The 27,155-nt window shown below is 47.3% G+C and overlaps 1 protein-coding gene across 2 annotated transcripts in view; it reads left to right on the top strand.

Annotated features, from left to right (window-relative positions):
- The first annotated feature begins 6,503 nt into the window (after nucleotides 1-6,503).
- Nucleotides 6,504-27,155, top strand: part of SRBD1 (S1 RNA binding domain 1) — a 226,741-nt gene continuing 206,089 nt past the window's right edge. Inside the window, exons 1-2 of one of the 2 annotated variants that reach the window (XM_084622474.1) lie at nucleotides 6,504-6,685; nucleotides 8,083-8,243. The gene's annotated coding sequence lies outside the window, so the exon portion shown is untranslated. The remainder of the gene's footprint in view (nucleotides 6,686-8,082; nucleotides 8,244-27,155) is intronic. The other variant, XM_084622475.1, reaches the window with a different exon arrangement.

Here is a 27,155-nt window from a genome sequence, read left to right as displayed (position 1 = left end):
CCTCATCCAAAACTTTCATTGCAAATACTTTAAAAAATTAAGCAGATCAAATGTTTACATATATTTAATGTTACTTAAACTCACATAACCTCTGAGCATACTTATGTAGTGTGTTGAGGCATAAAGGATGGCTTCAATGGAGCTGCACTGATATAATTGAGAGCAGAGTTTGACCTTAAAGGGCCAAATAAAGGGATCAGAGTCTCAACTAGTGTAAATTAGCATATTAAAATGTTTTACACTAGCTGAGGTTCTGTCCCAGAATTCCTAACATGAATTTTTGCAAATTACATTAATTAGTTAAACTACAATAGGTTTGTCTTTGTCAGCAGGTATTTCCCTAATGCTGGGTTCTTACACAATTGCTACTTAAGTCTTTATGTGGTCAAAACTAGCACTGAAGTCAGGCCCTGATCTTGCAAACACTTACCCACTTGATTACCTTTAAACATCTGAGCAATTAAGTTCTTTGGATCAGATCCTCAACTTGTGTAAAGTTGTAGCTCTCTTGAAGTGAATTTACACCAGCTCAGGATCTAGCTATGGAAATATTTGATGTGTATAAAGTTAAGTGTGTGCATATGTGTCTGCAGGTTTGGAGTCCAAAACTAAACTATGAAGGTCAGGTGAGCTTCATGGAAAGAGAGTGCCTGTGTTGAGTACTCAGTTTAAATTAATTTCAGATGGTTAAACACATTTATTATTAATACTTAATATTAAAAATATGAATAATTCAAGTTTATTACACCTCAGTTATATTTAAGAAGTTATCATTCCTGGATTTGGCTGGCTGGTAGTTATGACCACAAGTTACAAATATTTATGATACAAAACAGAAGCCCTTTTACGGTAGTGGGAGCTTGCAAGGAGGTTTCAACGTAATATCCTTTTTGCCACATTGTTGTTGCTATGACTATAGCAAACCAGCACCCATAAAATTTTCCACATGTGGTGAACTCCATAACATTTTGATCAAATGTTAAACAATAGATATAAATGAAAAAGGGACTGAAATTTAGCAGTCATCACAGTGAAATATATATCATAATACTTTTAAGATAGTATTTCCAGTGTTAAAGTGAAAATATTTATTGTCATAAGGAAGAATAATAGAAGTCCTGGTCTGCATGATGTGGAGCAACATAAACTTGCATGAAGACTATAGAGCTAAATACTCTTCTCTACTTCCACAAGGAGAAAGGAGGGATATGTATTTATTTATACGGTTTTCTATGCCCCCCACCATCACGGTATCAAGAACATAAGAATGGCCATACTGGGTCAGACCAGTCCATCCAGTCCACTATCCTGCCTGCTGACAGTGGCCAATGCCAGGTGCTCTAGAGGGAGTGAACCTAACAGGTAATGATCAAGTGATCTCTCTCCTGCCATCATCTCCACCCTCTGACAAACGGAGGCTAGGGACACCGTTCCTTACCAATCCTGGCTAATAGCCATTAATGGACTTAACCTCCATGAAATTATCTCTTTCTTTTTTAAACCCTGTTATAGTCCTAGCCTTCACAACCTCCTCAGGCAAGGAGTTCCACAGGTTGACTGTGCGCTGTGTGAAGAAGAACTTCCTTTTATTTGTTTTAAACTTGCTGCCCATTAATTTCATTTGGTGGCCCCTAGTTCTTATATTATGGGAACAAGTAAATAACTTTTCCTTATTCACTTTCTCCGCACCACTCATGATTTTATATACCTCTATCATATACCCCCTTAGTCTCCTCTTTTCCAAGCTGAAAAGTCCTAGCCTCTTTAATCGCCCCTCATATGGGACCCGTGCCAAACCCCTAATCATTTTAGTTGCCCTTCTCTGAACCTTTTCTAACACTAGTATATCTTTTTTAGAGATGAGGAGACCACATCTGTATGCAGTATTCAAGATGTGGGCATACCATGGATTTATATAAGGGCAATAAAATATTCTCCGTCTTATTCTCTATCCCTTTTTAAATGATTCCTAACATCCTGTTTGCTTTTTTGACTGCCGCTGCACACTGCATGGACGTCTTCAGAGAACTATCTACATGACTCCAAGATCTCTTAGTTGTAGCTAAATTAGCCAAATTAAATTAAAGCAAAATTAAATCTGACCATCTCACAAATATTAATTTATCCTGACAGCACCCCAGTGAGGTAAGGAAGTATGATTATCCCCATTTTACAGAGAAGGAAGTCAGGCACAGAATGAATAAGGGCCTAAACCAAAGCCCCCTGAAGTCAATTGAAAGACCCTCAGTGATTTTCAAGGTGAGATAGGCCAAGAACTGAACCCAGGGCTTCCTGCAACTCCACCCTTTGACAGTGCCTTAATCCCAGACCATTGTTCCTTTCATAAAACAGTGGATCTTGCTGGTTGTGGATGGAGAAGGAGGAGTGCTGGCTCTGCAGCATATTGGACTCTGTTCTTCGGCCCACACAAGACCTTCTGTGCATGCTGCTCCTCTTCTGGAGGTGGGATGTGGTGGTAGCAGGGCACAGACATATTCCATGAAGCGTCCTCAGTTTAGGATTAGAGTTTGAGCTCTACAATGCAGCTAGAAGATGGGGCTCTGCTAGCTTCTGGATGTCCTAAGATCTACAGGGAAGTCCTGCACAGGCCATGGCATTTGCAGAAGACTTGAGTGAGAGGAAGACGATTGGGTAAAGAAGAAGGATAGCCCAGTGGTTCAGGTGCTAGCTGAAGAGCTGGGTTCACTTCCCTACTCTCCCACAGTCTTCCTGTGTCACCTTGGACAAGTCAGTTAGGCCTAGATTCACAAAAGTATTTAGGCTGCTAACCTCCATTTAAATTAATGAACCTCCGTCCTCTATCTGTGGAATGGGGATAATAGATTTCCCTACCTCACAGAGGTGCTATGAAGATAAACACATTAAAGCTTGTGAAGTACTCAGGCATTAAGTTATTGGGAGCCATATAAGTACTGTATGCCCCTGTTTGGCCTGAGTGCCTCATCATAGTTCAGGGCCCTGGGGGATGTTCTAGTTAAGAGTAGAAATAGATGATGGAGGCTGATATTTTCTTTGGTGCAGGCTTGTTTATTTACAAGGCATGTACAAAGTTCTGCTCCTCCGAATCCAGGAGGAACCAAGAACAAAAGGAGCAGTTACTTAGCTTACAGATCCAATCCCTTTTTAGACAACACTATTCCCCAAAGCTCTCTCCATAGCCATTACCCAGAGTCATACACTGCCCTCACAGGCTACTGCTTGGCTTTCTTGCTTTTTGCTACTGCCTCTCTCTCTCTGTTCTGTGTGTTCTCAGTTTCCTTCACACACACCTGACCATAATACCCCATGGAATCCTCTGTGGATTAGGGCCATGGTGCTAGTTTCTGGAAACCCCCTTCCCATGGGGATCTGGGCCATGCTGCTAGTTTCTGGAAAGATTCTATATTTTATGCCTGGTTTTAGATATGGCCCCTTAAGTGTTTCTTACAACTATCTTAAGTGAAGGGTGAGTGCACACTCAATCTCAAAGATGTTTTGGTCCAAGCAATTGCTAGTACCTCTGAGCATAACAGTGCTTTAGACAGATGTTCGTATTTGTACAGAAGCCTACCAATTCTGCACTATTCCCTCTCCTTAACAGCTCCAGTGGCGGTGTAGCATCCTCAAGAATTGTGTTCACAATGATTCCCAACACATGCCTTGGCAAAGAAACTTTTTCTGGGGTGGGGGGCTGATATAATGGAAGAGGTATTCATGTAAGTTAATGCCTTTTTAATACATTTCTTAAAGTACTTAGTATCCTCTTTGCATGGAATCACATTACTTATTAAACAAAACAGCTACTAAACAACTACAGATAAACAGCTTCTACTCTTGGGGGAATTCTGCTCCACTGTGAATGCGCATAATTCATGTCCCCTGCAGATTTCTTTGCTTCCCTGCAGAAAAATGACTTTCTCACAGGGAAGCAAAGGGAAGCTGAAAGACCAGCCATGCACCACTCCGTAGCTGTACAGGTACATTGTTTCAGGCACCCAGAGCAGCTGGCAGAGAGGTAAATCACCACAGGTCTGGGGACACATTAGCCAGTAGCTCCTACCCTGAGTCAGGATCAGCTGCTAGTTCCAGCTGGGTTGGAGGCAGGAGAGGACGGGACTTCCTCTTCCCTTGCAAGGAGTGGCTGTGTCAGACATACTCCTAGAAACCTCCCCCAGCTTCAGGAAGCTCAGCATCCTCCACTGCTTCCTGCACCCATCACTCCTCAGCTGCGGGGGGAGGGGTCATTGTGCAGAGAGCTGCTCCCCCATCCGTCCAACCCCCATGCATCCAGACCTCCCATACCCAGATACCCCTGCTAAGCCTCACCCTGTACACTCAGAACCCCCCTAGCCCTGCATACCCGAACCTCACCCCACTGAGCCTCAACCCCTGTATCCAGACCCCTGCCTCCAGACCCCCATCCCTGCATCCAGATCACCCCCACTGAACTCCCTGCATTCAAACTCCCTGCGACCCTGATGGGCCCCACTTCCCTGCACCCCGCTGATCCCCCACATCCGACCCCCATGCCACTTACCCCCAATTAGCTGCACCCAGACCTGCACGCCACCAAGCCCCACTCCCCCAGCATCCAGACCCCCCAGCTGAGGCCCCCATACCCAGACCCCTCTGCTGAGACCCAAACACTTTCACCCGGAAGACCCTGTACCTGGAACCCCCCTAACGAGCCTCTGTGTATCTAGATTCCCCCAAACCTAGACCCCCCACTGAGCTACCTGCACCCAGATTGTCCCACACAGAATCCTCTTACCTCACACCTGGATCCCCCCACACCAAGCCCCATCCACATTTGAATCCTGCCTGGTTGAGCCTGCCTGTCCCACACCTGGTGCACCTGGCGCAGAGGGTGAGGGTCCCAGGGTGTTTCTGGGGCAGGCTCGGGCCTTGTGCTGTGTCAGGGTAGGGTGCAGCCTCATCACTGAGTCCGTGTCCCCAGGGTTCGGGGTGGGGAGGCTCCAGGGTGATCTCCCACCTTCAAGCAGCCAGTGGCCTGTGCTCCCCATTGCTATGCTGTAGGCTCTGCATTTATTTATTGGCAAATAAAACTTGCAGAATTTTAAAATATCGTGCACCGAATTTTTAATTTTTGGGCGCAGAATGCCCTCAGGAATAAGCTTCCCCACAGCTTGAGTTCCAGTTTTGTCTGTGTTGCTTAGGCGGGACTAAAGCTGTACAGCACACAGAGACATCTAGTGGTTGAATGCAAATCTGAATCTTTCAGACATTGATTAGGCTAAGACAGGGTGGGCAATAATTTTCACAGGGGGGCCATGCCACGAATTTTGGTAAGTCATCACGGGCCGCACATTTCTACTATATTAATGGAGGGAGTGCAGGGTCTGGGAGGGTGTTTGGGTGCAGGAGGGAGCTCTGGGCTGGTGCAGAGTGTTGGAGTGCAGAAGAGCGTGAGGGGTGTGGGATCTGGGAGGGAGTTTGGTGCAGGAGTGGGCTCCAGGCTGGGGCAAGGGGTTGGGGTGCAGGAGGCGGTGCAAGGTGCAGGTTCTGGCCAGGAGGCCCTCACAACAGGTGGCTCCTGGCCGGCGGTGCAGCAGGGCTCAGGCAGGCTGCCTGCTTGCTATGGCCCCACGCCGTTCCCGGAAGTGGCCGGCTGCTACTTGCACGTCTCTGTGCACACCTTGGGGGAGAGGGGGTAGCGTGTATCCATGCGCTGCCCGCACCCGCAAGCACAGTTTCCGGCCGAAGGGAGCTGTGAGGACAGTGCTGGGGGCAGCGCAGTGTGTTGAGCCACCTTCCCCCCCAGCCAGGGGCACACAGAGACATGCCAGCAGCTGCCGGAAGTGGCATGGGGCCCATGGCGGGCAGGCAGCCTGCCTGAGTGCCCTCCTGAGCCGTGGGACTTTTAGTGGCCCAGAGAGGGGGAGGCCAAAAAGCCTGGCAGGCCGGACAGAAATATTAGATGAGCTGGATCCAGCCCATGGCCGTATTTTGCCCACTCCTGGGCTAAGGTATGAATAAGGCTCTGCCAGCCCTGTCTATGCTGAGCCATGCTTTGCATGAACTGTATAACTACAAATAAACACATTACACTCTTGAAGTAAATAATAGTGGGGTTAGCAGGGGCATGAAGGGCTATAAAAGGAGGGTGCCAACTACTGGAATACGCTTGTTTGGGACGGGGATTGCACCTGATACATAAAGACAGCATGGACGGGGAAGGACTGGACAGGAGCTGGACTGGACCACGGTGAAAGCGCTAAAGGGGACCGGAGTTGGTGAAGCAGGTGTCCAGGCTTTGCGTTCAAGCGGAACTTTGCCTTCAAAGAAGATGTCCGGCAGAGCTACCCCTCGAGCGACCGCTCCTTGCAGCCCAGTCCCGGCGAGCTGCTCCCGCGGCAGGCGGTGTCGGGGGCGCAACAGCCCGGAACGGCGGGCGGGGCGGGGCGGGGCTGCTAAGAACTCAGCGCCCAGCCCGAGCCGGGGCTCCCGGGAACCAAACCCAGGGCGGCGCCGGCAGCCGGGCCACGCTCGGCCCGGCCGCGGATTGGCGCCGGGCTTGTTCCTTCCGGGGCCGCTCGGCCGCCGCTTCCTGCTCCTCCCCTTGCGCGGCTGGACTAGGCCCGGCAGCCGCGGCCTGGTTGGCGGCCCTTTCAAACCCAGCCCCGGCTCCAGCCGCCGCCAGCAGCAGCAGCAGCAAGGGGGACCGGTGCGTGAGGCGGTGCCGGGAGAGGGCAGAGGGGAGCGGGCTGGCGCCGGCGCCGGGCGGCCAGGAAGGGTCCGACGCAGCGGGGTGGGCTGGAGGCGGCTGCTGGCCTCTCAGCCCGGTGACTGCAGAGGGGACGAAGCTCTCCGGTGGAAACGAGTGGGGGCTCCGCGCTGCCGCTCACCCTGCCGCCGCGCACCCCGCCCGCAGCCGCCGCGGCCAGGGGAGCCCGCAGGCTGCGCTGTCTCCGGCTTGCGGGGCGCAGAGCGCCGGCGGCTCGGAGGGGAGCGGGCAGCCCCCGCTGTGCCGCCTGCAGGAGGGAAGGGGGCACCTCGGCGTGGGGGGTGGTTAAGGGGAGTGTTGATTAACACGGCCTGGCCCCCCCACCCCATCACACGACCGCGAAAAATCTGTTCTGGACCCTGGGCCAGCCGGAAGCACGTTCTGCTGAAGGGGGAACGGTTGCTATTTACCCGCCATCACACACTGAACAATAATGGAAAATGAATTTTGTTCTTGGCATGACAAGCGGTGCAGGGGTTAATAACCCGCAAAAAGACACACTGCTCTGTTGTCTCTGAGTGAAATGCAAGCCACTGAATTAAACTAATTGGAAGGGGATTTTAGTGCATAGACCTGGGTTCTATACCTGACTCTGCTACTTGTCTGCTGGATGACCTTGAGGAAATAATTTTCTTCTCTCTCTCTGCCTCAGTTTTCCCATCTGTTAAATGGGAATGCTGATATTGACCTCCTTTGTAAAGTGCTTTGAGATCTATGGACCAAAAGTGCTATATACAACCTAGGTGGTCGTGGTGGTGGTAAATATTTGTCCAGGTTTGGACTTCATTGTGTTTGAGGTATTATCCTCTGTCCACTTTTCAGTTGTTATCATCCTTCTTCTCATTCAGTGACAGGTTGCTACATAGTATGGGGCTATATCTCACCTGTCACATGGAGGAGTGGGGTCATGGGGGTGGGTTAGGGGAGTACTTATTACAGAGTTCACTGCCCTGATGATGCACAGCTAAGAATCTGTTCTCACTCCTGGCCTAGCCAGGAGTACTTTCTGTTGATGATTTATTGGTGTAGCAACAATTGCTGTTTAACCCCAGCCATGCATATAACAACAGTAGTGCAAAGTGAATTTTATTATTGGCATGACCAGTTGTGCATGCTCTTTGCTCACAGCTACTGGGAGCAAATTGGGGATGGGGGGAGCACGTTCTGTGTCACACTGGCATTTTTCCCTTCCAGCTGTGCTTCTTTCCAGCTCCTGGGAACCCTTGTCTCTCCCCCTCCAGACTGCTTTGGGTGCTCTTTAGCAGTTCACCCCACCCTGTATGTCTGTCCTGTCCTCGTCAGCTGTGTAACCCTCATCTTTCTCTCTCTCCCTCCAGTTGGTACTGGGGCCCTTCAGATTTCTACTTCTCATGTTGCCCCCAAGCACCTTTGACTTGTTTTCTCCAGTGGCGTTTGCGTACCCTGGCTATCGACTCCACCAGCTTTTGTGTGCAAAGTTGCTGGCAGTTTTGCAGGATCTGGCCCTAGGAGGACTCTGGTAAGTTCATCCACCCCCCTCCCCCGAATTCTAATTTTTAATGGTCCAAAAATGGAATGGCCAGGAAAACCTGACAGCATTGATATCAGAACAAAGTTTTCCAGCAGCAGTAGTGTGAGTCGTGTTTTCTGCTTGTTGTTGGCTGTGTGGTCCTCACACCTCTTGAGTTTCTCTTCCCACAGCTTCTTCCCACGCTGACTCTAGAATGCAATGCAGTTGCCTTAAAATGATGAAAATAAATGGCAGCAACTATACATATTGTGTAGAGCTGGACTATTTTGTTGGTATTAACAATGTGGTAAAAAATTACTCCCCCCCCCCCTGCAGAATCCATGTTTTTTTTTTTTTCCAGGTATTGTAACAACCTACTACTCAGCTCTTGCTGTGTTGGTTAAAGTTTGTTTTGGGGCTGTCTTGGGCAAACTTAAAACTCCTCTCAAAGCCCAGTCACTAAATGTTGCTATTATTAATATTCTGTTGCCTTCCCTCAGGGCTGTCCTTACCATGAGGCGAACTGAGGCGGCCGCCTCAGGTGCCAGACTGGGCCGGGGGGCCCCCCACTAGGACCCAGAGTGCAGAAAATTGTGTCTGCTGCTGGTGCATATGTGTTCTCTCTGCTCTAGATGCACAGAGATGGTGGAATGCTGTGCTGGAAGGCACAAGAGACATAACATGCAGGCAGGAGAAAAGGGGAGAGGGAATAACAGAAAGCAGCAGGAGCTGCAGGCAGAGAGAGGAGGAGGAGCCTCTTATGTACCTCTTTAGCACCCCTAGGAGCCTGGACTGATTAACACCAGCTTCTCAGGGAGCTTCCTGTTTCCTGCTGCTTCCCTGAACCCACTTGAGGAGAACAGGCAGTAAACTGAAGTAGTAGGAGCCAGTTAGGCCCTTAAGACGCTGATATCTTCCCTCACTCAGGCTCTGCTACCAGTCTGCTTATTTGTCCCCTTCAAATGAGTGTTGAGAGCCACTATAGCTGGGACAGAACAGCAGTCATGAGTGAAAGAAGAAAACGCCCCTCTGGGGGAGTATTCAGAAAAAGAAAGAAAGCAAAGGAAGCTTTTCTATCTAAGCAGGAAGGAGCTCTCTTGAGATACATAGACACAAATGTTCATGGTGAGCCTTCCGGCCCCGGTGAGGATGTGAGTGGTGAGGAGATGCCTGATCTTCCAGTTAGTCAGAGTGCAGGTGACCTGGCAGCTACTGCAGCATCCATATCTCCATCTCAAATGGATGTAACCGTGCATATTCCTGAAGAAAAGTGTAGATTGGAGAAGAGTGTGGTGGAGGCGCAAGAAACAGCTGCTGCTGAGTTTAGTTCCTTAAGTCTAGATGATCCAGGACTGTGGACCCACTTGAGCAGTAGCCTGAGGGACTTCCTTGTACTACGTGGCTACAGCATGTGAAAAACTTCATGTCCCCCAAAGTCAATGAACATAGAAGTTTCCATCCAATACGTTACTGGCATGAAATCCCCAATGGTGATAAAGTTGAAGAGGCCATGGCTTCAAGTACTCATAAAAACCCAGAATGCTGCATACTGTTTTTGTTGCAAACTCTTCCAGTCTAATATTCCAGCGACATTGGGTTCTACAGGAAAAAAGGACCGGAAAAATCTGGCTAGAAATCTGGCATGCCATGAGAAAGCAGCAGATCACCAGAGAGCATTCCATAGGTGGAAAGAGCTTGAGATGAAAGGCCACGATAGATGATCAGCATCAAGAGAAGATTGCATCAGAGTCTCTTTACTGGCAAAATGTTCTGAAAAGGCTCATTGCCATTGTGAGAATGCTTGCTACCCAAAACCTAGCACTGCGTGGCACTTCAGATCAGCCATATGTGCCAAACAATGGAAACTTCCTTAAAATTGTGGAGCTGATGGCTGAGTTTGATGCTGTACTCCAGGAGCATCTAAGAAGAGTCACCACACAAGAAATGTGTACACACCACTACTTTGGAAAAACAATTCAAAATGAGATCATACAGTTTCTGGCAACAAAAGTCAAACAGAAGATTGTGGCAGATCTGAAGTCAGCAAGATATTACTCTGTTATTCTGGACTGCACACCTGACATCAGCCATACGGAACAAATGACTTTAATGGTGCATTTTGTAACAACAACAGAACCGAGTGAAAATGTCCCTGCAATGGTGACTGTCAGAGAGCATTTTCTAGAATGTATTGACATTGATAATACTACAGGAGCTGGTATGACAAATGTGCTTCTTAAAAAGCTGGAAGATACGGGAATTGCGATATCTGGCATGAGAGGTCAGGGCCGTGATAGTGGTGCCAACATGAGAGGAAAGAACAGAGGAGTGCAGACACGGATCCGAGAGTTAAACTCTCGAGGTTTTTTTGTCCCGTGCAGTTCTCATTCATTGAACTTGGTGGTCAGTGATGCAGCATCAGCTTCTAGTGAGGCTGCTGAATTTTTTGATGTAATTCAAAGTATCTATGTATTTTTTTTTATGCATCAACTCATTGATGGCAAATTTTGAAGCAACATCTGGGAACATCCTCTCTGACACTGAATCCACTGAGTGCTCCAGGATGGGAAAGTCAAGTGGAGGCGATAAAGCCTATCAAACACCAAACTGGGAAGATAGATGATGCCACAGTTGCCGTTATGGAGGATAATGCTATGACAGGAACTGTTCGTGGGAGAACAGTGGCAGAGGGAAATGGAATCACCGGAAACATATATAACTTCAAATTTCTTTGTGGCTTAGTGTTGTGGCATGACATACTGTTTGAAATAAATGTTGTAAGCAAGAGACTCCAAGGTGTTGACCTTGATATATCTGGAGCAATGGAACAACTGGACAAAGCAAAGTCATACCTACAGTCTTATCGGTCAGATGAGGGATTTCAAAATGTTCTGAAGAGTGCACAGAAGTTAGCAGAGGAACTTCACACTGAAGCTATTTTCCCACCCATTCAAGAATAGAAGTGTCACCGAAGATTACGAGGCACGGGATAATCCCATAAGAGACCCCAAACAACAATTCAAAGTTGAATTCTTTAACCAGGTGCTCTAGATTGTGCAATACAGTCAGCTGAAGAATGTTTCATGCAGCTCATGGAACACAGCAATATATTTGGGATGTTGTATGATATCCAAAACTCCTCACTTTACCTGAAGAAGACCTACACCAGCAATGCAGGGCACTAGAGACATTGTTGACACATGATGACATGCGCGATATTGATGCTCTATGCTCCACAATGACACAGGAGAGGCTGGTTGGCCTTGCAACCATCTCAGTAGAGCATGAGCTGGCCAAGACTGTGGACCTTCAGCAGGAAGCAGTTCAAATCTTTGCAACCAAGAAGGCACAGAAAGCACCACTTTGATTATTCAAACAGATAAAAGTGCTAGTGTTTACTATGCAGACAAGAACATTTTCTGTTCAGGTGTTTGAAAGTTAACTTAAGAAGTTACTTAAAATTTTTGAACAAGGCATTTTAAGTTGTTAGTTCTCCTTTATTGGGGTAGGTAGCAGAGCAGTACCATGAGAGGAGTAGAACAGGAAGAATTGAGACCTTTCGAAGTTTTGGCCCAAGCGAGGGGGCATGGGGGCATCATTTGAGCTTCCCGCCTCAGGTGCCAAAATGTTGTGGTCCGGCCCTGCCTTCCCTGCTGTACAGGCAGGATGACTGGTGAATTCCGTTCGTTGAGGATTAGCAAAGACTTGGGAGCTTCCTGCATAGGCAGACCTGCAAAATAGTGTCCTTTGTAGGGAAAATATACTTTTGGATTAGTTGGAAGACAGTTTTAAAACATCTCCCTCTTTGCTGGTGAAGGATTTTGGTATGATTGTTTCAATGAGAAAAAATATCATTCTCCTTGGTTTTTGAAGTGTCATGGTTTCAAACTGAGACAGCCCAGCCAAGTGAATAGAGCTTGTAAGGTGCAAAATCGAATTACTACTGACAGAGTTTCTTTGTTTTTTCCCCTTTAAAATTTCCTGGGAAATTAAATGCCAAAACATATGCATCATCAAGGTTATGAGATCGAGGACTCAACAGTCATGAAATTTCAAAATATAAGGTTGCGGTAGTTAAATTAACTTGACCATGTTGCAGAAATGTAATACTTTCCATAACTCCTAACTCTGGTTAAATGTGAACCTTAGTGTATTACTGTTTATTAGAGTATACCATATAAAATATACAGGATGTTAACACTGCAAGGGCAACCTTTGGGTTTGAAATTCTTGACTATATTGTACTAGATAACAAGACTTAGCGTTGCATTAATGCTAGCTTTTTGCATTTAATCATTTCTAAACTAATGTAAGTTTAGCCACTAGAAGTTGCTTTTTCACCATTCAACAAGCAACTGACTGACACGGGGAGCATTTCCTTTCCGTTCACACGTGACTGACTTGGCTGTAGTCCTGCCACATGTCAAAAAATATTTTCTTAACCATTTTGGAGTCACAGAATTGTAGGCATGGAAGGGACCTCGAGGGGTCCTCCAGTCCAGACCCTTGGACTCAAGGTAGGACAAAGTATTATCTAGACCATCCCTGACAGGTGTTTGTCTAGCCTGCTCTTAAAAATCTCCAATGATGAAGATACCACAACCTCCCTAGGCAATTTATTCCAGTGCTTAACCACCCTGACAGGAAATTTTTACTAATGTCCAACCTAAACTGCCCTTGCTGCAATTTAAGCCCATTGCTTCTTGTCCTATCCTCAGAGGTTAAGGAGAATAATTTTTCTCCCTTCTCCTTGTAACAACCTTGTACATACTTAAAAACGGTTATCATGTCCCCTCTTAGTCTTCTACAGACTAAAGAAATCCAATGTTTTCAATCTTCCCTCATAGGTCAGTGTGGAGTAGAGCGGAAGAATTACGTCTTATGTCTTGCTTACAACACTCCTGCTAGTACATCCCCAAATTGTATTCGCATTCTTTTGTGATGGTGTTGCGCTATCTGTGTAATATAAAGAGGCCCCCAAAGGCCAGTCCTGTTTATGGTCTACACGCCTTCCTTCACGCCTCTTCTTCTGCACCCCAGCCCTATCTGTGAGTGTTTGTGTGCGCATGTTTAGGGGAGAAAATCTGCGTTCAGTTTTCAGGCCATAAACTGATCTCCAGGTGCGCAATCACGTCTTCTCAGTATGCTTTGCATGAACTGAGTTAAGACATCATCGATCATAAGTAGTTATGAAGGACTAAAAGAATGCGCCACTGTCTGTGTTGTATTCCATAGATTTGAATTCCAGCATTTATCTGTATGCATTTCAGCTATATTCATTGTGTTATGTACTGCTGTATTGAATGGAGGAGGGATTGGGTGGAGCAGCATGGCAGAGCGGTGACTGTGATATGAAGAGACGTGTATGAGTACCTTGAGAGATCAAGTATGCTTCATGGTAGTGCTGTGTATTGTAGGCTATGTTCGCAGAGGTGAACACAAGTGTCTTCTTATCATTGGGATTGTCAGCAGTCTGGTGACATGTCTGGTCTCCAGTGCTTAGTGAGGGTAAGTGAAGGAAATATCTCAGAAGAAATGCTCTGGGCAAGCATGAAGGAGTGGTAACATTTTGCAAGTCTAGTGTGGTTTGTGTAGATTAGGCTCAGTGTTTGAGTGTAGGCCGTGTGTAGGTCGCAGCTGTTTGCTATACCTGACTTAAACCCAGTGTAACTCACATCAGGTCGGTGTGGTACTATGTACCCCTCTGCAGATGGGTTGGCCGCACAGGTTGATGAACATTTGCAGACTTGGATTAAAGAGATGAGTCTTTCAGTTCAGGCAGTAGAGGCTCATTGGAAAAAAATGCAGAGTTTCAGGTTCAATCCTTGTTGCTGATGACCTCTTCCCCAGGGCGTGGCGCTACACTAAGTTTTGCCTTAGTAAAGAGAGGATGTTAAAATTTGTCTTCCAAGTGTTCATGTGCTCTGTTCCACAAATGTTCTGTAACATCTTTGAGAGTAGAATGCTAGTACGTGTGTTGTTGGTGTGCTGGGGGCAGGATTGATTTTGCGTTGTGGGGGTGGCAAGTGACTTAATTCTTTCACTTCCTCGTTTTCAGAAGTTTAAATTTAGCTCATCTGGAAGGTCTTGAGGCATCAGTGAGGAGCCTTAAATCTGCATTAACAAAGTTTTGGCAGATTTAATCTACTTCGTTTTAAAAAGGTTCAAGGCTAAATCATTTTTAACATCTGTGTTCTAGATTAGGTAGAGATTTAGCTACCGATTCTCCTCTCACTTATAGATGAATCAAACAGAATTCAATGGAAACTGAATTGTACCCTTCTTAAACTAGTATAAGAGGCAAATCTGATCCATAGACTAACGCACAGTTGGGGGATGGTAAAACTTTAAAGTGGAATTTAGCAAAATCAAAAAAGTGAAAATAGTTTTGTTCCATCTCTTTTAGTGTCATTAACTTCTTAAATGAGTTGTACAGGCAAAATTATTGTGTCTAAAATGTATGGATTATGGCATTTCAGATTAAATGGTGTAAAAATTCAGATTTTTGTAAAAGTATGTCTTTTTCACCCTTTCAGTATGTCTGGGAATAGCAAGAGAGAGAAGGTGGGTGAGGTAATATCTTTTATTGAACAAACTTGTGTTAGAGAGAGAGAGACAAGCTTTCAAGCCACATAGAGCTAGTTCTTCTTCAAACCTGGGAAAGGTACTCCAAGCATCACAGCTACATGCAAGGTGGAACACATTGTTCAGCATAAGTACTTAGCACATATTCTAAGGGACCGTTCAAGGTAGAGTGGCCCATTAACACCTCTGCAATCAAAAGACAAACAGAGGGGGTTAATGGGTTACAGATTGCTGTAATAAGCCATACATCCAGTAGCTCTGTTCAGTCCATGACTTTTCGTGTCTAGCAGAGTTATGAATTTAAGCTCCCACGCTCATCTTTTGAAAGTGTTGGGCAGGTTTCCTTTGAGGATGAGAACTGATAGGTCAGACACAGAGTGATTTCTCTGTGAAAAGAACAGGAGGACTTGTGGCACCTTAGAGACTAACACATTTATTTGAGCATAAGCTTTCGTAAGCTACAGCTCACTTCATTGCAAAAGCTTATGCTCAAATAAATAGATTAGTCTCTAAGGTGCCACAAGTACTCCTTTTCTTTTTGTGGATACAGACTAACACGGCTGCTACTCTGAAATCTGTGAAAAGTGTTCACCCACAGGTGATAGGGTATTTTTGGTCTTTTAAAATTTTCCTGTCTGAGTTTATTGGAGAGTGTAGTGATTGTCCGGATTCATGCACATAGTTGTTGTTGGGGCATTTAGTGCCCCAGATGAGGTACACCACATGTTGTGATAGGCATGTGTAAGATCCGTAGATCTTGAAAGTTTGTGTTGTGAGGTGTGTTGATCATTGTAGCAGTGGAGATATGTCTGTAGGTTTTGCATCTGTTTTTGCATCTGCTTTGAGTTGGTGTGTCCTGGATTGTGAGGAACTTGTTTCTGATGATGAGCTTGGCGTGGTTGGGGGATTATTTGAAGGCCAGAAGAGGGAGTTTAGGAAAGATTTATTTCAGGATGGGATCTTCATTGAGTATGGGTTGTAGTTGTTTGCTGATACCCCCTCTGGGTTCCAGTGTGGGGTGGTAGGTGATAACTAGGGATGTGTAGTCAGAGAGGGTTTTATTTCTGTATTGAAGCAGGGTTTCTCGGGGTATTTGGGTGGCCGGTTGCATGATGCAATCTATTTCTCTGGTGGAGTGTCCTTTTTTGTTGAAGTCTGCTTTAAGTGACTTAAGGTGCACATCCCAGACTTCCTCCTTGGAGCATATTCAATGGTATCTGAGTGCCTGGCTATAGATAACAGATTTCTTGGGGTCTTTGGGGTGGTTGCTGGATCTATGTAGGTGTGATGATCCATGGACTTCTGGTATATAATAGTCTGTAGAGTTCCATTTTTTAAGCTGATTGTGGCGTCCAGGAAGTTGATGCTAGTGAGGGAGTGTTCCAGAGAGAGTTGAATGGACAAGTGGTGGTTGTTGAAGTTGTGGTGGAAATCTATGAGGGAGTTTAAGCTGTCAGTTCAGAGGAATGAAAATATCATCTATGCTAAACAATCTCTTCCACTTTGCATTTAGCTGTGATGTTTGGAGTACTTTCCCCAGACCTGAAGAAGAGCTCTGTGTGTTCAAAAGTTTCTCTCTCTCCAACAGAAGTTGGTCCAATAAAAGATATTACCTCACCCACCTTGTCTCTCTGATATCCTGGGACTGACAAGGTTGCATCTACACTGGGAATAGCAAAGCATTTACTTTTTTTAATACTAGTCAAAAGAGTAATATTCTGTGAGGCAGATACGATGTCATGATATTGCAATGTAGCATCATTGTATCATGCTGTGATTAGGGAGATTTCCTTGGAGGGGGATGAAAGTATTTTTTGTCCTGTGTTTTATAAACACCAGCAGACTGACCAGCTGAGCTGGCAATGTAGAGAGCAGAGTGGCAATCCATGCACTTCATCCCACCATGTACTCCTGTGCCTGCCCTGCCCCAGCCCCCACTAGGGCTATTGCATGCTGACATCATTCCTGCCCTGCCTTCAGATTTCCAGTTAAGCTCATCATGAAAGAGTGTCTAGCATCTACTTATAGGTAAGGGAAAACTTGATGCACAAAAGGTTTTAAACAGAGTCCTGAATAAAATGAACCCAGTCAGAGCCAAGTATCTGTGGAAGGCAGTGCTTTGGGTTTGGTGGTTAAGCATTTGAATGGCAGCTTTTAACTATTGTTAAAGGGCCTCTGTCTTCTCAGTGGCACATTTCCTGAAGGTGGGGGAATACAGCATCTCTCTGACTGTTGCTATGGATGTCTGAATCTGGAGAAACCTGGGCTGGAAAATGGGGTATGCAATCTTGGATTGGAGATGGGGGAGATGAGGTACACCAGCTTTCTTTCTCTGGATAGAGCAGCGCAAGGTTGTTACACAGACCAAGTTGCTCAGAGAAGGAGATTGTGTTGGAAAACATTACGTGTCTCACTTCGTCCTCTGTAACTAAGCTGAGTTACACTACCTTTCTGGGTCCTGTAAAATATTCAGAGGAGATATTGCTATGTGAACTGTTTCTTCTGTTTTCATCTGATTCTTTCTCAATTTTTATTTTTTTAAGGAATCTACTGTTGTGTGGGTGTTTCACACATTCTGTCCTTAAGTAAAAGAGCAAAATACTTTCACCTTGAAGGGGAGATATGGAAACATAGGCGCCGACTCGTTGGGTCTCCAGGTGCTTAGCACTCACTGGCAATAGAGCTGCAGCCCTAGCCAGGGATCAATAGTTCCTAAGCAACCCCTCCCCTGCTGATCAGCTAGTAGACAGCTGTGTTCATCACGTAGCAGCTGTTCAACTTTTGTGGCCCCTGGGCTTGCTGCTGCAGAGGCTGACCCAGCCCTGCTTCAGCCACCTGTGGGGGGTAGGGCCCGTCCTCCAGAAGCCTTAGGGAGCTGCTCCACTGCTCCAGCCAGGGGTAGGTGTGGGTGAGCAGGGAGCGCAGGCTGGGCTCCCTCTGCTCTGTGGAAGACCAGCCTGATCAGCAGCGGTGAGACCCTGCTTACCTGGGTCACCCTGCCTTATACTACTTTTTACACATACTTGGGGCTCAAACTACAGCTCTGATCCTGATATTACTCTCTCGGGATCAATCGTGTGGATAATTTTCACCACCCACTTCCCTTTTGGGGAAGCAATAATTAAAAAGCTATTGACGGACTGGGGTAGAATTTATGGTGCAAATTTAGGTCATTTGATCAAGAGGTTCCCAATATATGTCCTCCCATTGCATTATGAGCTTCTTTTAATTTTCAAAGTACTCTAAAATCCACATACAAAATGAGATTATCTAGGACAGGGGTAGGCAACCTATGGCACGCGTGATTTTCAGTGGCACTCACGCTGCCTGGGTCGTGATCACCAGTCTGGGGGGCTCTGCATTTTAATTTTAAATGAAGCTTCTTAAACATTTTAAAAACCTTATTTACTTTACATACAACAATAGTTTAGTTATATATTATAGACTTATAGAAAGAGACCTTCTAAAAATGTTAAAATGTATTATTGGCATGGGAAACCTTAAATTAGAGTGAATAAATGAAGACTCGGCACACCACTTCTGAAAGGTTGCCGACCCCTGATCTAGGATATTGGTATGCCACAACAGGGGCAATGGTGCAAGTTTGGAATAATTTGGTTCAGGCGTTCCTCAGGTACTGTCCCCAGCCCCCCAGAGAAGAAAATTTTAATGTTCCAGTTGCTCTAAAACTGACATGCATAGTGAGATTACCTTGAACAATGGTATTCCACAACTGAAACTGAGGTAGAGGGGAATTCCCATTGAGATGATTGGGTCATTTCACACCACCCAGAGCTAATGTGTTAGACTGTTTATCTCTTTCAAGTGTCCTAATTCATCTGAGCACACCCCACTGAGGTGAATGGGCTATTCCACACACCAACAGTACTCCTGTACTGCAGAGGGCTGTGCAGAGCCCCTGCCTTTACACTAGCTCCCTGAAGTAGATACAACGTCTGGGGGTTCCTGCTATTCCTCTTGCTTATTCCAGCTGGTAGATGTGCTCCTCACAGCCGATCAGTTACCATCCTCCTTTCTTCCCATGGCCCTTCCAGCCCTACCTGGTGCACGGTGAAGCCAGGAGGAGGGCAGAACTGGTAGCTAAAGTGGCCGATCATTCCCCTCCCACAGGTGTCCTCCCATCATCCCCCCCTCCCTAACACCTCTTCCTCAAGAAACAAGGGAAATTAACTGCCCAAAAACATGGTTAATTCAGGTCTTGTTGACACTGCAGTGCCTTTGCCAGTATAAAGAAAAGGAGTACTTGTAGCACCTTAGAGACTAACAAATTTATTTGAGCAAAAGCTTTCGTGAGCTACAGCTCACTTCATCAGATGCATTCAGTGGAAAATACAGCGGGGAGATTTATATACATAGAGAACATGAAACAATGGGTGTTACCATACACACTGTAACGAGAGTGATCACTTAAGGTGAGCTATTAAGCAGGAGAGCAGGGAGGAGGGGGTGGTGGGGGAACTTTTGTAGTGAGAATCAAGGTGGGCCATTTCCAGCAGTTGACAAGAATGTCTGAGGAACAGTGGGGGGTGGAGGGGGTGGGGAATAAACATGGGGAAATAGTTTTACTTTGTGTAATGACCCATCCACTCCCAGTCTTTATTCAAGCCTAAGTTAATTATATCCAGTTTGCAAATTAATTCCAATTCAGCAGTCTCTCGTTCGAGTCTGTTTTTGAAGTTTTTTTTGTTGAAGAATTGCAACTTTTAGGTCTGTAATCGAGTGACCAAAGAGATTGAAGTGTTCTCCGACTGGTTTTTTTAATGTTATAATTCTTGACGTCTGATTTGTGTCCATTTATTCTTTTACGTGGAGACTGTCCAGTTTGCCCAATGTACATGGCAGAGGGGCATTGCTGGCACATGACGGCCAGTATAGTTATGCCAGCTAGACTCACCCCTGCTTAGTACGCTCTTCAGCTCAAGCAGTGTGTTTCAGGTTCCTGCTGGCACTGCCAGTCTGACGTGCCTTCTCTAGCTTGTCAGATTGGGTTTATATCTGCTAGTGAACCACAGCGCCACTCATTAGACTGATTCCTAGGCTGGTGAACCACCTGTGGTTCATTAATTTTATACCAGTGTAACTCCACTGATTTCATTGGGGCTGTTCCTGATTTACACTGGTACAAGTGAGGAGAGAATCAGTCATAGGCACCGACTCTGTCAGTGCTCCAGGGCTCAAGCACCGATGGAAAAATATAGTGGGGGTGGTCAACACCCACTCGCCACAGCTGTCAGCTGGGCTGCCATTCAGCTGTTCGGCAGCTGGCGTGGGGCCTCGGGGGAAAGGGTGGAGCAGGGACAGGAAGAGGCAGAGCGAGGGTGGGGCCTTAAAGGAGGGGTGGAATGGGGCGGGGCTTTGGGGCAGAGTCGGGGTGGAGCACCCACCAGGAAAAATAAAAGTCAGCACCTATGTATGGAGGGTAAAGCACGGTGTCTGGTGCCTAAACCCCAATGTGTAGTCTCTGCCCACAGGGCATGCACAGCGGGGTTCTCTCCTCGTGAAGTGTGTTACAAAAGGCTATGGTGGACCCACACCAGGGGAGACACTGCAGGATCAAGGCGGAGGTGTAAATTAGAAAAGCTGTGACTCTCTCGTCCTCTGCATGAGTCTTTGAAGGAACCCTCCCATATATAGAATCAGATCCCTAAGGTAGTAAGGAAGGAAAAGGAAAGAGAGTAGTGGACATTTTTCTCATTTACCCTCCAATGTACATCTCCTTAATATCAAAAGCAACCCATGCTTTCCCTCATGCCTCCCGTGACAGATGTTGTGGTGTTTCACTTTGAAAATCTGGTTACCTTTGTTGTGATGTTGCCTTATGGCTAGGGTGACCATGTGTCCCGTTTTGGCCAGGACAGTCCCTTTTTTAAGCCTTGACCCAGCCATTCCGACTTTTTTGGCAGAACTGGGCATTTGTCCCATTTGATCATCAGTTGGCAAGAGCAAACTGGACAAATGCACGGTTTGTGCAACCCCTAATCAGGGCATGGAGGAATGTGTGGGGGTGGGGGTGGGGAGCGAGCAGCAATGCCAGCCTCACATAGGAGGGAGGGCTCAGGAAAGTAGCTTGGATCGCTCCGTGCACGGGGGTTAGAAGGGAGCCTCAGGCTGGCGCCGCGTGGATGGGTGGCAGCAGGGCCTTGTGTGTGGGGAGTGAGGGGGGCCTCAGGCTGGCCTCGCGTGGGTGGGTGGCAGCAGAGGCTTGTGTGTGGGGAGTGAGGGGGGCCTCCGGCTGGCCCTGTGTGGGTGGGCGGTGGGAGGGCTGTGAACTAGCCTGTGGGCTGTCCTGTGTTCCCTTTGGGAAAATATGGTCATCCTACTTATGGCAATTACAACAGTGGGATTTTTTCCTGTACACAGTCAAGTTTGGGTTTGATTAACATTCTGTAAGCTAGACTTACAAGACACTGGAGGGACCCATCCAAATAAGAGCAGAACTTGGGATAGGCAGCAAACCATGAACTGCTCTGTCAAGCAATCAACATGACCAGCATTTCAGATACCCCAGCTTTGGAGTTTCTACAGTTGATGTGTGATTGTGCCTTGAATCTTCCTGTCTCACTTCTATTATCTTCCTGGAAATTATAATTTTTCATACAGACTTAGGGCATGTCGACACTACAGTCTTAAATTGACCTATGTTAGGTCAACTTATGGCCACCACAGTAATTACTGTGGTGGCTGATGTCCACACTACCCTCCTGTCAGTGGTGCACATCCTCCCTACTGGCTGAAGAGGAGCTGTGTGGAGGGCTGAGAGCAAGTTTTGGTTCAAGGCTTTGTTTAAGATGGCCCTTTTCACCCACTGTCTTCTTGCAAGATGGTGAATGACTTGTCTACACTGGCAAGTTTCTGTGCAGTAAAGCAGCTTTTTGCACTCAAACTGCAGACATGTGCATGCTGCCAAGCCACTTTGTGTACAGAAACTCCTCAGTTGCAGCACTGCAAAAAAACCACCTTGGCGAGAGTCGTAAGGCTATTTGTGCAGAGGCTCCAGCGCTCAATGCCAGGGTAGAAATTTCATTGCTTTCTGCGCTGTAATTGGCCTCTGGAGCTGTCCCATAATGCCTCAACTGACCACTCTGCTCATGGTTTTGAACTTGGCTGTCCTGGAGACATGCACCCCTCCCCTTTCAAAGCACCATTTCTGTCAGCCGTTGGGTGCCGTCCTGATCTGCTCCGAGACACAAAGCAAACCATTAATGTGGAATGCTTGTGCTGTTGAACACAGAGGCAGGTCTGTGTGTGTGTGTGAGAGAGAGGGAGAGAGAGAGCCCAGGGAGGAAGATGGGGGCTGATGTTGGGGTTTCCCCCTGCCTCAGGACTGGTTGCTTTCTGCCGCTCTCTGAACTTACAAGACAGTATGCTGACACACTCTGTCCTCCAAAACACACTGTCTCTCTCCCCCCTCCATATGCGCGCGCACACTCCTGTCACACACACTCTCCCCCCCCCCCCACCTTCAGTTGAAAGCAGCTGGCAATGTAGTAGGATGCCCATGGAACAATGGGATTGGGAAACGTGCGTCATGTGACGCTGTGCCTGCCCCATGAGGCATTGCAAACTCTTCCCAAAGCATCCTGTGGCCAGTTGCACAGTGGGATAGCTACCACAATGCACTGCTGTCTTTGCCATTGCAAGAGCTGCTAATGTGGATGCCCTCCAGCGTCACAAGGAGCACAGTGTGGACATGCCACAGCGGTTTAATTCCAGTGTTTTAATAAAAGTGGTATAACTTGTGGCTCAGAAACTTGCTAGTGTAGACATACCCTTAGTCAGGATCTCTCCCAGGGGCCTAAAGGTGCTGGTGCCTTTGTCATCTTAGGTGAAAGAGAGACAACTTGGGGTTCTTTGCCACTTTCTTTTATAGTCCAGTGAACCTTTGAAGTGGATTCCTTTGCGGGTTACCCTTCAAACTAAAGTTTATTCAAGCAGTAAAGACGGAGACATGGAGTCTGGTGGTGAAGGAGGCTTCATGTTCCTTTTATTTTCCCCACTTCTGTTTGCTGAAATTCAAACTGTTCTTTCTATTTCCTACCATCTCCTCCTCTTGCTGTTTCAAGGACCTGTTTGCTACTTATATGTAAATTGAGGTAAACATATTTTCCCTTGTTGAGGATAGGCTTGTTTATCAGCTTTTGCCTAGGCAGGGCTTTCTGATTTTGAACTTGTGCTAATAATGTCATACAGGGGGAATTCATAACTTTTCATATACTACTGCTACATATATTTCACCATGATATTGTTGACTGAGGTGTTAGTTTTCAAATGATACCTCACAAGGCATATTTCATACAAAGATTATTACAATAGTGTGTAGGCGATGAATACACTTCTGTTTGGTCCACACTAAGCAGAGAAAGCATTTTAAACTGGATTAGTCTGAATCCTTTATTCAAATGTCCAGGTAACAGGAATTTTTTTATAGTGTAGATGAAGATGTATGTGTAGTTGGTTCCACGGTGACTGACCGAAATCTAAAAATGTGCCGCCTTGCCTTCTGCTTTGCTAAATTCTTGGTGGCTCTGCTCCGCCAGCTGTGCTTTGTACTGCACTCTGGGAGGAGTTCACTCTTCGACGGTCACGCTTTTCCCAGCTGCTGTATTAGAATTGGTTATCATTTGTATTACAGTAGAAACTAGGAATGCCAGTTAAGGATTAGGCCCTCGTTGTGCTATGCAGTACAGAAAAGTAGCTAAGAGACAGTTTCTGCTCCAGAGATCTTACGTACTATTGGAACATTACCACCCTTGGGTGGTATTCACAAGGAAAGTGACATGCAAAGCCAATTTTCACTTTAAACATCCAGTGGGGAAAAATGAATCAGAGGACTTGGGGAGGAGTTAGAAACCTCAGCCAGAAGCTGAGAGACAGACACAGGTTGTAGTCCAAGTCCAGTGCTGGGGTACCATGACGAAATTGGGCTTGAGGGAAGTGCTAAGCTTATCTAAGGGTATGTCTACACAGTGCCAGCAGTTATAGCACTGCTCAGAGAGCACAGAAGGGAAAACGCTGTTGTGTGTTCACACTGTGAGCTGCCTGCGCAATAGTGTGTTCACACTTGCGGAACTTGCAGCGATACTTGGAGTGGTGCACTCTGGTCACCTCTTTCTCTTGTGCCAGTAAGAGTTGTAGGAAGGCGGAAGGGGTCGTGGGGCATCCTGGGTCCTCTCCCAATGCCCCGTGATGCATTGCTTCACATCCCAGCAATCCCTGTGCTTGCGTCTGCATTTGGCGCCATCTTTCAACGGTTTGTGTACTGCGTGCTCTGCCTCTTCAGTCTGCAGGAATGGATCCCAAACTGTTGACCAGTATGCTGCCCGATCTGACTAACACGTCTTGAGTGGCAGTGGTATTATTCCTTAAACTACAAAGACAAGAGGAGTGCGACATTGATCTCGCCACGTGTAGTAGCTACGACACGAGATTGCTTGTGGCATTCACGGAGGTGCTGACCACACTTTTGGGCTCTGGAAACAAGCACTGAGTGGTGGGATCACATCGTCATGCACGTCTGGGATGACGAGCAGTGGCTGCAGAACGTTTGGATGGTGAAAGCCACGTTAATGGAACTATGTGATGAGCTCGCCCCAGCCCTGAGGCGCAAGGACATGAGAATGAGAGCTGCCCTGCCAATGGAGAACCGTGTGGCGATGGCACTGTGGAAGCTGGCTACTCCAGACTGCTACTGATCAGTCGCTGACCAGTTCGGAGTGGGAAAGTCAACTGTTGGACTTGTGTTGATGGAAGCGTGCAGGGCCATCAATTGCATCCTGCTCCAAAAGACCGTGACTCTGGGAAACATGCGTGACGTTATGGATGGCTTTGCACAAATGGGCTTCCCTAACTGCGGAGGGGTGATAGATGGCATGCAAATGCCAATTCTGGCACCAGACCACCTAGCCACCCAGTATATTAATGGGAAGGGGTATTTCTCAATGGTTCTTCAGGCTCTTGAAGGTCACCATGGGTGTTTCACAGACGTTAACGCAGGCTGGTCCAGAGAGGTCCATGATGCATACATCTTTCGGAATACTGACCTGTTCAGGAAGCTGCAAGCAGGGACTTTCTTCACGGACCAGAAGATCACTGTAGGGGAAGTCAAAATGGCCGTTGTGATCCTGGGAGACCCCGCCTACCCCTTAATGCCGTGGCTTTGAAAGCCATACACAGGGCACTTTGACAGCAGTAAGGAGCAGTTCAACAACAGGCTGAGCAAGTGCAGAATGACTGTTGAGTGTGCTTTTGGCCGTTTAAAGGCCCACTGGCACTGCCTATATGGGAAGCTGGACCTGGACGATGTCAATATTCCTATGCGTATAACTGCGTGCTGTACGCTCCATAATATTTGTGAAGGGAAGGGTGAAAGCTTCACTCAGGGCTGGACTGCTGAGGCTCAGCGCCTGGAGGCTGAATTTGAACAGCCAGAGACCAGGGCTATTAGAGGGGTGCAGTGCCGAACCATAAGGATCAGGGATGCCTTGAGGCAGCAATTTGAAGCTGAAAGCCACTAATATTTGTTGCTGTGCTCGGGAGTGCAGTGCTTGTAATGGTAGGAGGTGATTGTAATTGGTGCAGACGAAGCAATATGAAGGTTTAAGATAGTTGTCTGATGCTTTGCAGGCTCTGTTTGCTTTCAATTAATAGAACAAAGATTTGCTTTCAAACCAACACAATTCTTTTATTAAAAAGCAACTGGAGGAGAGAGACAAACAAAAATACACATCCGTACCGAGGAGGTTGGGGGCGGGGAAGGTTCCAGGAGGAGGTGGGGGATGGTTAAAGATTTCTGTATGTCCAGGGGTCATATCCAACCTTCTCCTTTGGAGTACAGCGCAGCGGGTACTGGACTTCAGCAGGGCTAAATTACAGGGGGATGGGTGTTGAGTGCCGTGGGTACTGGGAGTCCACAGGGCTGGACTGTGACGGGGCAGGAGTGGAATGCTGCGGGTACAGACTGGAGCCAGGAGGCTGACAAGAGTGCGTTGGCGGTGTCTGGGGGGCGCAAGGGAGAGAGTTTTGCGACTGCAGCTGCAGGGGAGGGCGGGCGCGGAGCTGCTCTGTTTGCAGTGCTAGTAGCACCTGGAGTGTGTCTGGTTGGCGCTCCGTAACTTTTAAGAGCCGCTCCGTGGCTTCATTCTGGCGTGCCGCGTTCTCCTTTCGGTCCCTCTTCTCGCTGTCCCGCCACTCCTTCAATTCCTGCTTTTTGGCCGCGGAGTGCATCATAACCTCACGCAGAAAGTCCTCCTTAGTTCTTCATGGCTGCTTTCTAATTCTGCACAGCCATTCGGCCGGCGATAACAAAGAGGGAGGCTGGGCTCCCAAGGTCATCTCTGTGAAGCCAAAACGCAACCGTTTACAGAAGCAGTACTGTTTGCAACAGACTGACCACTGATTCAGTGATTTAAAGAACAGCCACTATTCACACACCTGTCACTAACTGGCTGATCCCAGGGAAGCACACATGAGCCGCAAGACCACCAAAATGGTGAGTAGCCCCAGGGGCAGGGTAAATCAGTGTTCCCGGACCCTACTGTACACTGGGCACATGGCTCTTGGTGAGAGCCAGCACTGTAGCGGGGGCCTGATAATCATTCCTGTCCTCACATTTTCCCCAGGCTGTGTTCATTATGGAAGATACCGCGCTGCTGAGGGTGAGCAGGGAATCAAGGGAGGGTCTTCTCCAAGCCTGCGGTTTCTGCCCTGGCCCCTATGCAACTCAGCTGTGTGCAACAATGGTTCCCCTGCCTCCCCCCCGCTCCCTCCAGTGACGGCAGAGTGGCGCGGGAAAGTTACCATTGATGGGGCAAGAAACAGCAGCTCTGCCAAAGAACCTGCAGCAGTGCATTGCCCAGTATCTCCATGAGAGTTTCCTGGAGATCTGAGGCAGATTCCAATAAAGTGAGGGAGTCGATCAGCACCCTGTTCCATCGCTCAGACTAGGCATATGGTGGTGTGTGCATCATACAGACACAAGCCTGGTTTCTGCAACCCTCCTGCCCCCAACAACTCGCTTCAGCAGTTCCCAAAATCAAATCCACTTACCATGGACCTCCTCTCTTGTTTGCGCTTTGCCAAGATCTGACAGCTGTGACTGGATAGCCTCCGCCGGGGTAGAGAAGAGCTCTTGGCTGCATGCGTCTCTGCCTCTGGGTCCCCCTCCACATCCTCATCCAAGATTTCCTCCTCCTGGCTCAGTCCAATCTCAACTGGCATTCGAGCCACCAAAGTATCCACAGTGGCCTTCGCAGTGGAGGTGGGGTTGTCACTGGGTATCGCGTCCAGCTGTTTGTAGAACCGGCAGCTTGTGGGCGC

The sequence above is a fragment of the Lepidochelys olivacea genome, assembly GCF_965140295.1.
Source record: "Lepidochelys olivacea isolate rLepOli2 genome assembly, chromosome: 3".
In the NCBI taxonomy this organism is placed as follows: domain Eukaryota; kingdom Metazoa; phylum Chordata; order Testudines; family Cheloniidae; genus Lepidochelys; species Lepidochelys olivacea.
This window is presented reverse-complemented; position numbering and strand designations above follow the sequence as displayed.